Source organism: Trachemys scripta, chromosome 5 (assembly GCF_013100865.1).
Source record: "Trachemys scripta elegans isolate TJP31775 chromosome 5, CAS_Tse_1.0, whole genome shotgun sequence".
Taxonomy (NCBI): domain Eukaryota; kingdom Metazoa; phylum Chordata; order Testudines; family Emydidae; genus Trachemys; species Trachemys scripta.
Genome location: NC_048302.1, coordinates 13519561 through 13529863, shown reverse-complemented (window position 1 = coordinate 13529863; position 10303 = coordinate 13519561). Strand labels below are relative to the sequence as shown.

Below are 10303 nucleotides of genomic sequence, written 5' to 3'. Positions count from 1 at the left end.
GCCCGCCTCCCCCCGGAATAAGCCCAATATTTATCCGGCCGCAGGCGCCTGCGGCCCCCCGCCCGCCGATCCCCGCGCCCCGGCGGGCCGCTGCCCGCATGTCTTTGCTGCCCTCCGCGCCGCCGCCCAGCCCCGCCGCCGCCCTCGCCAGCCCGGCGCGCTGCATGCAGGTGAGCTGGGCCGGGGGCGGCGGGGCCTGCTGGGGGAGGGGGCGGCGAGCGCGGCCTAACCGGCCCGGGGCGCGCGCTGAGGCGGCGGCGCGGGGCCGGGCCTGCCCCGGCGAGGGGGGGTGGTAGCTCGCCGCCCCCCCGCGGTAATGAAGGGTCTCCCGCCATGGGGGCGGGGCAGCGCGGCCATTGGCGTGTGCGCGCGAGCCGGGCGCCAGGCCTCGGCCCCGCGCGGCCATCGCGGCCCCCCAGCCCGCGGCTGCCGGTCCCCACGGCGCTGCGCGGGTTGGGTAACACGTGGCCCGAGCCCCGGGAAGGCGCCGGAGTTGTGGGGCTTCCTCCCGCGCGCCGTGCGGCTCTCCCGGGGGGGAGTCAGCGCTCGCTCCTGCTGGGGGGCCTGTGGTTTCTGGACATGGGGTGGTGGAGGTTGGCTTCCCCCCCCCACTGCCCCATCCAAGGCTTGGTCCTGAAAGCTGCTGAGGGCCCTCCCCTGGGGGCCGAGTGTCAGGTGCTCAGCAACTTTCGCGATCACGTCCCTGGGCTGCAAATGTTGTCGTGTAACCCTAGGTCTTGATACTGAAAGCGTTTCCTTTAGTTGGGGGCTCTTTGTCCCATGTGTCCGTCCAGTCAGAAATATCACTTTTAGTAGGCGATCCTGCCAGTTGTTCTCCCTAAAACTGTTTCCAGTGAGACTTCTGACACTTATTTTAATCTTCAAGCTTGTTTTGTGACACTAAACCTCATAGGGGACTTCATCATAACCGGTAAAATGGGTTTTCTTAGTTCCTTAGTGTAGAAAGTTTTAAAAATCTTGTTTTTAAATTGGGTATTTGTGTTGATAAATGCAAAGTAATGAACACTGGAAAACATAATCCCAAGTACACCTCTACCCCGATATAACGCTGTCCTCAGGAGCCAAAAAAATCTTACCGCGTTATAGGTGAAACCACGTTATATAGAACTTGCTTTGATCCAGTTGGGATGATTTAGTTGGGAATTGATCCTGCTTTGAGCAGGGGGTTGGACTAGATGACCTCCTGAGGTTCCTTCCAACCCTGATACTCTATGATTCTGTGATCCACTGGAGTGCGCAGCCCCACCGCACCCCCGAGCACTGCTTTACCGTGTTATAGCGGGTCGCTTTATATCGGGGTAGAGGTGTATACATATAAAATGATGGGTTCTAAATTGGCTGTTACCACTCAAGAAAGAGATCTTGCAGTGATTGTGGATAGTTCTCTGAAAACATCCACTCAGTGTGCGGCGGCAGTCAAAAAAGTGAACAGAATGTTGGGTATCATTAAGAAAGGAATAGATAATAGGACAGAAAATATCATATTGCCTCTATGTAAATCCTTGGTACACCCATATCTTGAATACTGAGTGCAGGTGTGGTCACCCCATCTCATAAAAGGTATATTGGAATTGGAGAAGGTTCAGAAAAGGGCAACAAAATTATTAAGGGTATGTAATGGCTGCCATGCAAGGAGAGATTAATAAGATTGGAACTTTTCATCTTGGAAGAGAGATGACTAAGGGGGGATATGATAAAGGTCTATAAAATCATGACTGGTGTGGAGAAAGTAAATAAGGAAGCGTTACTTACTCCGTCTCATAACACAAGAACTCGGGGTCACCAAGTGAAATTAATAGGCAGCAGGTTTAAAACAAACAAAAGTATTTTTTCACATAATGCACAGTCAACTTCTGGAACTCCTTGCCAGAGGATGTTGTGAAGGCCAAGAGTATACAAGGGTTCAAAAAAGAACTAGATAAATTCCTGGAGGATAGGTCCATCAATGGCTATTAGCCAGGATGGATAGGGATGGTGTCCCTAGACTCTGTTTTGCCAGAAGCTGGGAATGTGTGACAGGCTGGATCACTTGATGATCACCTGTTCTGTTCATTCCTTCTGGGCACCTGGCATTGGCTGCTGTCGGAAGACAGGATACTGGGCTAGATGGACCTTTTGTCTGACCCATTATTGCCATTCTTATGGTCTTACATTGCAATAGCAGCCAGAGGTTAGGCACTGTAGAAACATGTGGTAAAAACACAGGTCCTGCTCTATAGAGCTTACCATTGAGGCAATGACAACTCAGTATGGTAGCGGAAACAAACAGGTGCGAGGACAAGGTGGCAAAGGAGGAATGTTTTCACTTAAGCTGGAGTGTAGACATAGCTTATGTCTGCATAACTTATGTCACTCAGGTGTGTGAAAAAACCACCCCCCTGAGCGACATAAGTTACACTGACATAAGCACTTGTGCGTACAGCACTATGTTGGTGGGAGAACTCCTCCCGCCGACATAGCTTCTGCTGCTTGTGGAAGTGGATTTATTATGGTGATGGAGAGCTCCTGTCGGCATAGAATGTCTTCACCAGACGCACCCCAGTGGCGTGACTGTATTGGTACAGCTGCAGTGCTGTATGTATAGACATGGCCTTAGATTAGCTTGCCACTTGCCTACCTGTCATCAGCTTGTAGTGTTTCTGCAGGCACTGTTCTGCAGACGTCTTGGTTAAAATTGAGTCTTAAGGAGAGATTTGGTGGAGGAGAAATTAGGCACTTTTCAAATTTGTAGGGGGAATTCGTGCCAGGCATGGGAGTGTCACGGAAGTACAGTAATTCCTCGCTTAGCGTTGTAGTTATGTTCCTGAAAAATGTGACTTTAAGCGAAACGATGTTAAGCGAATCCAATTTCCCCATAAGAATTAATGTAAATGGGGGGGGGGGGGGGGTTAGGTTCCAGGAAAAAAATTTTCGCCAGACAAAAAACTAATATATAGTATATATATACACACACACAGTATACATTTTAAACAAACAATTGAATACTGTTCACAGCTATGATGATTGTGAAGTTCGGTTGAGGTGGTGAAGTTAGAGGGTGGAAGAGGGAGGGATATTTCCCAAGGGATGCCTTGCTGCTGAATGGTGAACTTGCACTCGGCTGAGCCCTCAAGGCTTAACACATTGTTGTTAATGTAGCCTCTCACAAAAGGCAGCATGTACATGAGGGAGGGGAGACAGCATAGCAGACAGAGATGGACACACACCTTGTGTGTAGGAGAGAGGCACACTGCCCCTTTAAGTAAGCTGACCCACTCTTAAGTGCATTGTCTTTTTAACTGGATCAGGAAGTTGAGACAGCAACTGCTGCCCCAAGCTCTCTCTGTCTCCGTCAGTGTCCCCTCCTTGCTCTATATGGAGAAGGGGTAAGCGGGGTGCAGGAGCGGGGGGACACCCTGACATTAGCCCCCGCCTTCCCCACCAGCACAGCAAGCAGGAGTCTCTGGGAGCAACTCCAAGGCAGAGGGCAGGAGCAGCACATGGCAGTGGGGGGAGGGACAGCTGAACTGCCCAGCAGTTGATAGCCTGCTGGGCAGCTGCAGCACAGGGAACTTAGGGGAGCGGGGAACTGATGGGGTGGGGGAGGGCTGCCGGTCCTCCCTGGTTCCAAGCCCCCACCAGCTAGCTGCAGTGGGCTGCTCTTCCTGCAAGCATGTTCCCTAATTGATCAGCAATGTAACAACAAAACAACGTTAACTGGGACGACTAAGTGAGGAGTTACTGTACATAGTTGTTTGTGGTTGGTGAGGTAAGATAGTGGCTCTGGTAAGTAGGGCTGGTTTCAACTATGAATGGCCCTTAAGGTCAGGATAATGAGCACATTTGATGCTATAGGGAGGGGGGAAGCTAGTGGACCGACAAATGAGTGTATGATATGAGTGAAGTGATGAAGTGTGAAGACTTTGACAGCAGCATTTTGAATTGACTTGAGGATGGCAAAGTTGCAGTAAGCTAGAGGCTACAGAAGAAGAGACCTGTAGTATGAAGATGTGATATAGAGGGCCTAGATAAGACGTAGTCAGAAGAGAGCAAATACATACAGTTGTGTTGAAACAAGTTTTTCTAGAACATAGTGGCATACATACTTGAGTCCTGATCCTGCAAATGCTTAAGCATGTGTTTAACTTAGCGTGTGTGAGTACTCTCATTGAAGTCTGCATGAAGTTAATCATGTACATAAATATAAGCAGGATATGGGCCTTTGCTAGTTAACATGTATAGATGGCTTTACATATCCCAGACATCTTTAATATTAGAGAGGTGGATTCTCTCATTTATCCGATTCTCCAGAGCAGCCCACTAGAAGGAATTAGCATCACCTTTAAATGACTAGAGGAACACTGTCAGCTAGACTAGTGTTTTCTCAACCTGTGGTCCATGGACCTTTGGGCGCCTTCGACTATGTCGAAGAGGTCCGCAAAAGGCTTTGACTGAAAACTGAACAGAATTCAGCTATATATACAGATAGTAGATTGCCAAAGGGGTCTGTACCTCCAATCAAATTCTTTTAGGGATCTGCGAATGAAAAAAGGTTGAGAACCACTGACCTAGACTTCAGAAACTTAGATTTTGTAAATAAAATGTTGCAAAACCTAATATGAATAGAAATATTTTCACAAATTTTTAATTCAGTGAAGACTCTTCTATGTAAAGGGATATAACTTTAGTTAGTGTGGTTTTTTTTTTTTTTTTTTTTTAAGTTAAAAATAGCTTGGATACTACACTGCTTCTGAGTTCCTCTGATGGTTTTTGTGCTTTATAACCACATTTTCCACATAGCTGGTTATAAGGCCCACATGAACAGGAAGACAATAACAATGTAAAACATAAATTAAAATGAGCCACTTTTTATCTAACCTTTTAGTTACAGTTATCTTAAATGCTACTTGTCTGAGAATATTTTATCTACTATCACAAAGTTTTTAAAAATTTGAGTTGACTGTCTAAGCATTTGCTGCAGGGTGCTATGATTCCAAACAGTGTTCTTGTGCATGAGAGCTTGAAAGTTAAATTGACAAAGGCCTTGTCTACATGCAAAAAAAATTTTGGTATAACCCTGCCCTGTACAGACAATCTTATTTCTGTATAATATTGTATTTTTGGTTGATCTTAAACCTATTCCCAAGCGTCATAAAGCTAAATTGAAAAAAGCCACTCTTTTACCAGAACAAGTGTGTCCACACAGGGGGTTATGCCTGCATAACTGAAAACTTTCCTGTGTAGACAAGGCCTTAATAAAAGTGATAGCAAACAGCCTAATTTCAGCCCCTGCCACCACTTTAGAGAAATAAATGCAAAACCAGATAGGTTCAGTGGCAAAGGCCAGGTCTACACTACCCCCCTAATTCGAACTAAGGTACGCAACTTCAGCTACGTGAATAACGTAGCTGAAGTTCGAAGTACCTTAGTTCGAATTAGTTCGAACTTACCTTGGTCCACACGCGGCAGGCAGGCTCCCCCGTCGACTCCGCGGTACTCCTCTCGGCGAGCTGGAGTACCGCAGTCGACGGCGAGCACTTCCGGGTTCGACTTATCGCGTCCAGACTAGACGCGATAAGTCGAACCCAGAAGTTCGATTTCCAGCTGTCGAACTAGCGGGTAAGTGTAGCCAAGGCCAAAGAAAGTAAAGTTATTTTTTACTGTTTTTAATAATGAAGTTGCTACTAGTGACAGAGGGTTGTTGTTTTTTTTTTTTTTTTTTTTTTTCCCTAAGTTCGTTTTTAATTTGGAGGGTCAGGAAATGGACAGTCTCAGTAAGCATGAAATATGTCCACATACTATGGACATATGATGATACTATGACAGTGGGTTTCACTTTTCTGTTCTGTTCCTTAAAATATGCATTGATGGTGAAATTCTTAAGTTCACAGTAAAATGTGAATCTGATAAAATTCAGCTAACGTTTGTCTTGGTTTAATTATTTTACAGTTATAAATGATTATGACGGCAGTACTTTACCTTGTGTAATTTAAACGCTGAAACACAAGGGTTCACTTATATTTGTGGCTTACTTTGTGGTGAAAACAAGTGCAGCAACCTGATCTGATTTCCTGTGCTTAGCATTTCCCCTTGCATGGTATATTATGCTTCATACATTTAATTTAATAATTATTCAGTGCAAACAACTCATTAAGAACCCTGGTATTGTGAATGGTCACCCTTAAATCTTCTCTGTGTAGTGCAGCAGAAATTTATTTACTTCCTTCTGTGGTTTTGGTAGTATTGATCCAGAATAGATCAAAATGGAGAAACTTCTATGACTTATTGCCCTTCACTGCTCTCATAGAGATGACTCCACCATATGCGTGACCTGGACTTTCATGTTGAACCTGATTCATCCTAACAAAACTCAGCTCAGCTCAGGCATAAGATCTACTTGCCCATTATCTTTCAAGATGATTGAAGACAATAATAAAGTAATGACATTTTGCTTGGGTGTTCAAGGCAATTTTGCAAAGCTGTATTGAGCAATGCCTATCTAGTGTACAGTACACCCTTGCTATAACAAACGTGTCAGGATCCAAGCCATTTGTTCATTATAGGCAGGAGTTTGTTATAGTCAAAGAGCCCCGGTGGTGGTGGTGGTGGTGGGGGGGGGGGGGTAGGGTTGATGACAACTCCTCCAGCCTCAGCTGTGGGGTCGAGGTGGCATCCGGGGATGAGGGTTCATTATAGCGGAAGGTTCATTATTATGAAGGGCATTATAGTGAGGGTGTACTGTGGTTTGTAAAGAGTCCTGTGGCACCTTATAGACTAACCTTTGCTTAGGGAAATTTCCACTACATGCATCCGACGAAGTGAGTATTCACCCACGAAAGCTCATGCTCCAATACGTCTGTTAGTCTATAAGGTGCCACAGGACTCTCTGTTGCTTTTACAGATCCAGACTAACACGGCTACTCCTCTGATACTTGTGGTTTGTAATTCTGTTACACGGAGATAATTTTGTCCTCTTCACAACTAGTAGCAGGTGAGGCTTGTAATGGTCCTCTTTGCTTGGGGACCCCCAATATAGTTGCATCTCCATTTTGCAGTTTTCTTTTTGTTTTTCATCTATCGGGAATGTTTCCTTTTAGTTTAGTTTTGCAGAATTTAATCTGAAACTCTGAAGGACAATGTGAATAGATAATAGGTATCTTGAGAATCTTCAGAATCTTCAACTACGTTTACCGTGCCTCTGCCCTTGAGCCTCTACCATGGTAAGCTATGAGTGTAAATATTATTCATCTAGTTGTTAGACAAGAGATGCATTTGGTGATGGCATAGCTTTTCTGCAGTTGTGGGAGTGTGAAGTTTTACAGCTTCTGTTTGAAAGTTCGAGTTTTAGCGTAGACTAAAATTTTACTTGAAGGAAGTGATAGGTTAGTTTGTCGTTTGCATCCTCAACCCCTTCCACTGTAAATGGAAACTTGTAAATTTTAGGTTTGCAGAATTTTGTTGTGTGCTAACAGCTAAAGTGGGAGATGGTATAAAACTTTTGTTTATTTTGGGTATTGGCAGTGTTTTTATTTCCTTTGTGTCATATAGTTTTTCATTAACTATTAATTTTTCTATCATAATCTTTACAAAGATAAATTTGCTTAAGTTTGGCTAGCCCAGCACCGTAGTAACGTCAACATTAACATTAAATTCACACATGTTTTTAAAAAATAAAGCAGTTTTCTCTGAGCAGTACCAGGAACTAGACTCATAGAACTGGAAGGGATCTCGAGAGGTCATTTAGTCCAGTCCCCTGCACGCAAGGCAGGACTAAGTATTATCTAGACCATTCCTGACAGGTGTTTGTCTAACCTGCTCTTTAAAATCACCAATGATGGAGATTCCACAACCTCCCTAGGCAATTTATTCCTGTGTTTAACCACTCTGACAGTTAGGAAGTTTTTCCTAATGTCCAACCTAAACCGCCCTTGCTGCAATTTAAGCCCATTGCTTCTTGTCCTGTCCTCAGAGGTTAAGAAGAACAATTTTTCTCCCTCTTCCTTGTAACAGTCTTTTATGTACTTGAAAACTGTTATCGTGTCCCCTTTCAGTCTTCTCTTCTCCAGACTAAACAAACCTAGTAATCTTTCCTCATAGGTCATGTTTTCTAGACCTTTAATCATTTTTGTTGCTCTTCCCTGGACTTTCTCCAATTTGTCCACATCTTTCCTGAAGTGTAACGCCCAGAACTGGACACAATATTCCAGTTGAGGCCTAATCAGAGCGGAGTAGAGCGGAAGAATGACTTCTCCTGTCTTGCTTACAATGCTCCTGCTAATACATTCCACAATGATGTTAGCTTTTTTTGCAACAGTGTTACACTGTTGACTCGTATTTGGCGTGTGATCCACTATGACCCCCCAGATCCCTTTCCGCAGTACTCCTGCCTGGGCAGTCATTTCCCATTTTGTATGTGTGCAACTGATTATTCCTTCCTAAGTGGAGTACTTTACGTTTGTTCTTATTGAATTTCATTCTATTTACTTCAGACCATTTCTCCAGTTTGTCCAGATCATTTTGAATTTTAATCCTAAAACTAAGCTGGAGATGGAGTTTTTTGTAGTAAGAAACATTTCTTTTGAAGGAGAAACATTAGAGAAAATGTTTCATTTGCACTCTGGTGTTAGTAATTTGTTTTACTCCAAAACGGACTGCGATGGGATCCCCGGAGTACAACCTGAAACTGGGGTACCGCTGTGCCCCCTTAACTTGCCAGCGTGGGATGTCTATCTCAGTGCTTTGCTAGTGACAAGCAGCAAACCCCTCCAGGTGCTGTTATCACTTAGCAGAACAGCACGTGGAGCCCCACACCTAGATAAATTGCGTGAATGCTCCCTGAGCTACTCACGAATTACACAGAGAAAGGCACCAGCAAATCTTCCAACCCCCCACCTTTGCACCCCCGGAATATATTGCCTTGCCCAGAAGCCTGACCAGTATAAGTTCATTACTCAGTTGCCCCTTCCTCGATGTGGAGTGGACACACACTAGCCCAGGGGTGGCCAACCTGTGGCTCCGGAGCCACATGCGGCTCTTCAGAAGTTAATATGCGTCTCCTTGTATAGGCTTTGACTCAGGGGCTGGAGCTACAGGCGCCAACTTTCCAATGTGCTGGGGCTGCTCACTGCTCAACCCCCTGCTCTGCCACAGGCCCTGCCCCCACTCCATCCCTTCCTGCCCCCTCCCCTGAGCGTGCGATGCTCTCGCTACTCCCCCTCTCCCCCCAGAGCCTCCTGCACACCACGCAACAGCAGTTCGGGAGGTGCGGGGAGGGAGGGGGAGGGGCTGATCGGCGGGGCTGCCGGTGGGCGGGAGGCATGAGAGACGGGGAACTGATGGGGGGCTGTTGATGTATTACTGTGGCTCTTTGGCAATGTACATTGATAAATTCTGGCTCCTTCTCAGGCTCAGGTCGGCCACCCCTGCTCTAGCCTTTGTAAACTGAACTGAGATTTCCCAAGCACTTCAACCAGAACACACTGTTTTAGGTAAAATGTAAAACAGATTTATTAATTACAGAAAGATAGATTTTTAAGTGAATATAAGTGGTAGGCACAAAAGGTCAGAGATAGTTACCAAAGAAAATAAAAGGAGTTTTCAGTATTGGAGATCTATCCTATGCAGTGCCACCAAACCCCTGATTGGCTGAGGTGTTCATAATCTTTTGCAGGTATGTCACCTGCACAAATCCATCTTTGCTTAGTAGTCACTCTAAACTTGTCATCTGATGGGCTATGTGAAATGTTTGGGTTCAGTTCGTGGTAGACAGGCTCCATCACAATTGGCAACTTTGGTGTTCTTATCAGAGGAAATTAAAGGTTGAAATGACAAGGACACTGACCTACCCTTTTACTGATAGAGCGGGTCACCCCTCCCAGTAAGGGTTGAGATGCACTGACACGTAAGCGTGGGGAAGCTTGCTTAGCCAGAACTTGTCTGCTTACCCACAGAACTACCTTATTCAGGGTTGTCTGTTTGGCATCCTTGACAAGCATTAAAATGAGACAGGGGTCTGACAAGGTTGGGAGGAGTACTGTCTGCATGTAGCTGGACTGTCATCATGCATATGCATAAGGGGACAGAATTAAGATTGCATGGGCAACCTTACTTCTTGCATTTCCTGACTTGAGAGCTTGACTTTGCAACCTTAAACTTTGCTGTTTTGTTTTGTTTTGTTTATTTCTCTTAGAATGTGTAGGCACCTTGACATCCCAACTGTGGATAGAATTTGTTTGAACTGTCAGAGCTCTTATGAAGATAACTATCTAGCAAGATTTATTTTTCTAATTGTGTATCTCTGCAG

At 45.3% G+C, this 10303-nt stretch overlaps 1 protein-coding gene across 1 annotated transcript in view; it reads left to right on the top strand.

Annotated features, from left to right (window-relative positions):
• The first annotated feature begins 49 nt into the window (after positions 1 to 49).
• CNOT6L (CCR4-NOT transcription complex subunit 6 like) overlaps positions 50 to 10303 on the top strand; it is a 65231-nt gene continuing 54977 nt past the window's right edge. The window contains exon 1 of the mRNA XM_034771038.1: positions 50 to 170. The gene's annotated coding sequence lies outside the window, so the exon portion shown is untranslated. The remainder of the gene's footprint in view (positions 171 to 10303) is intronic.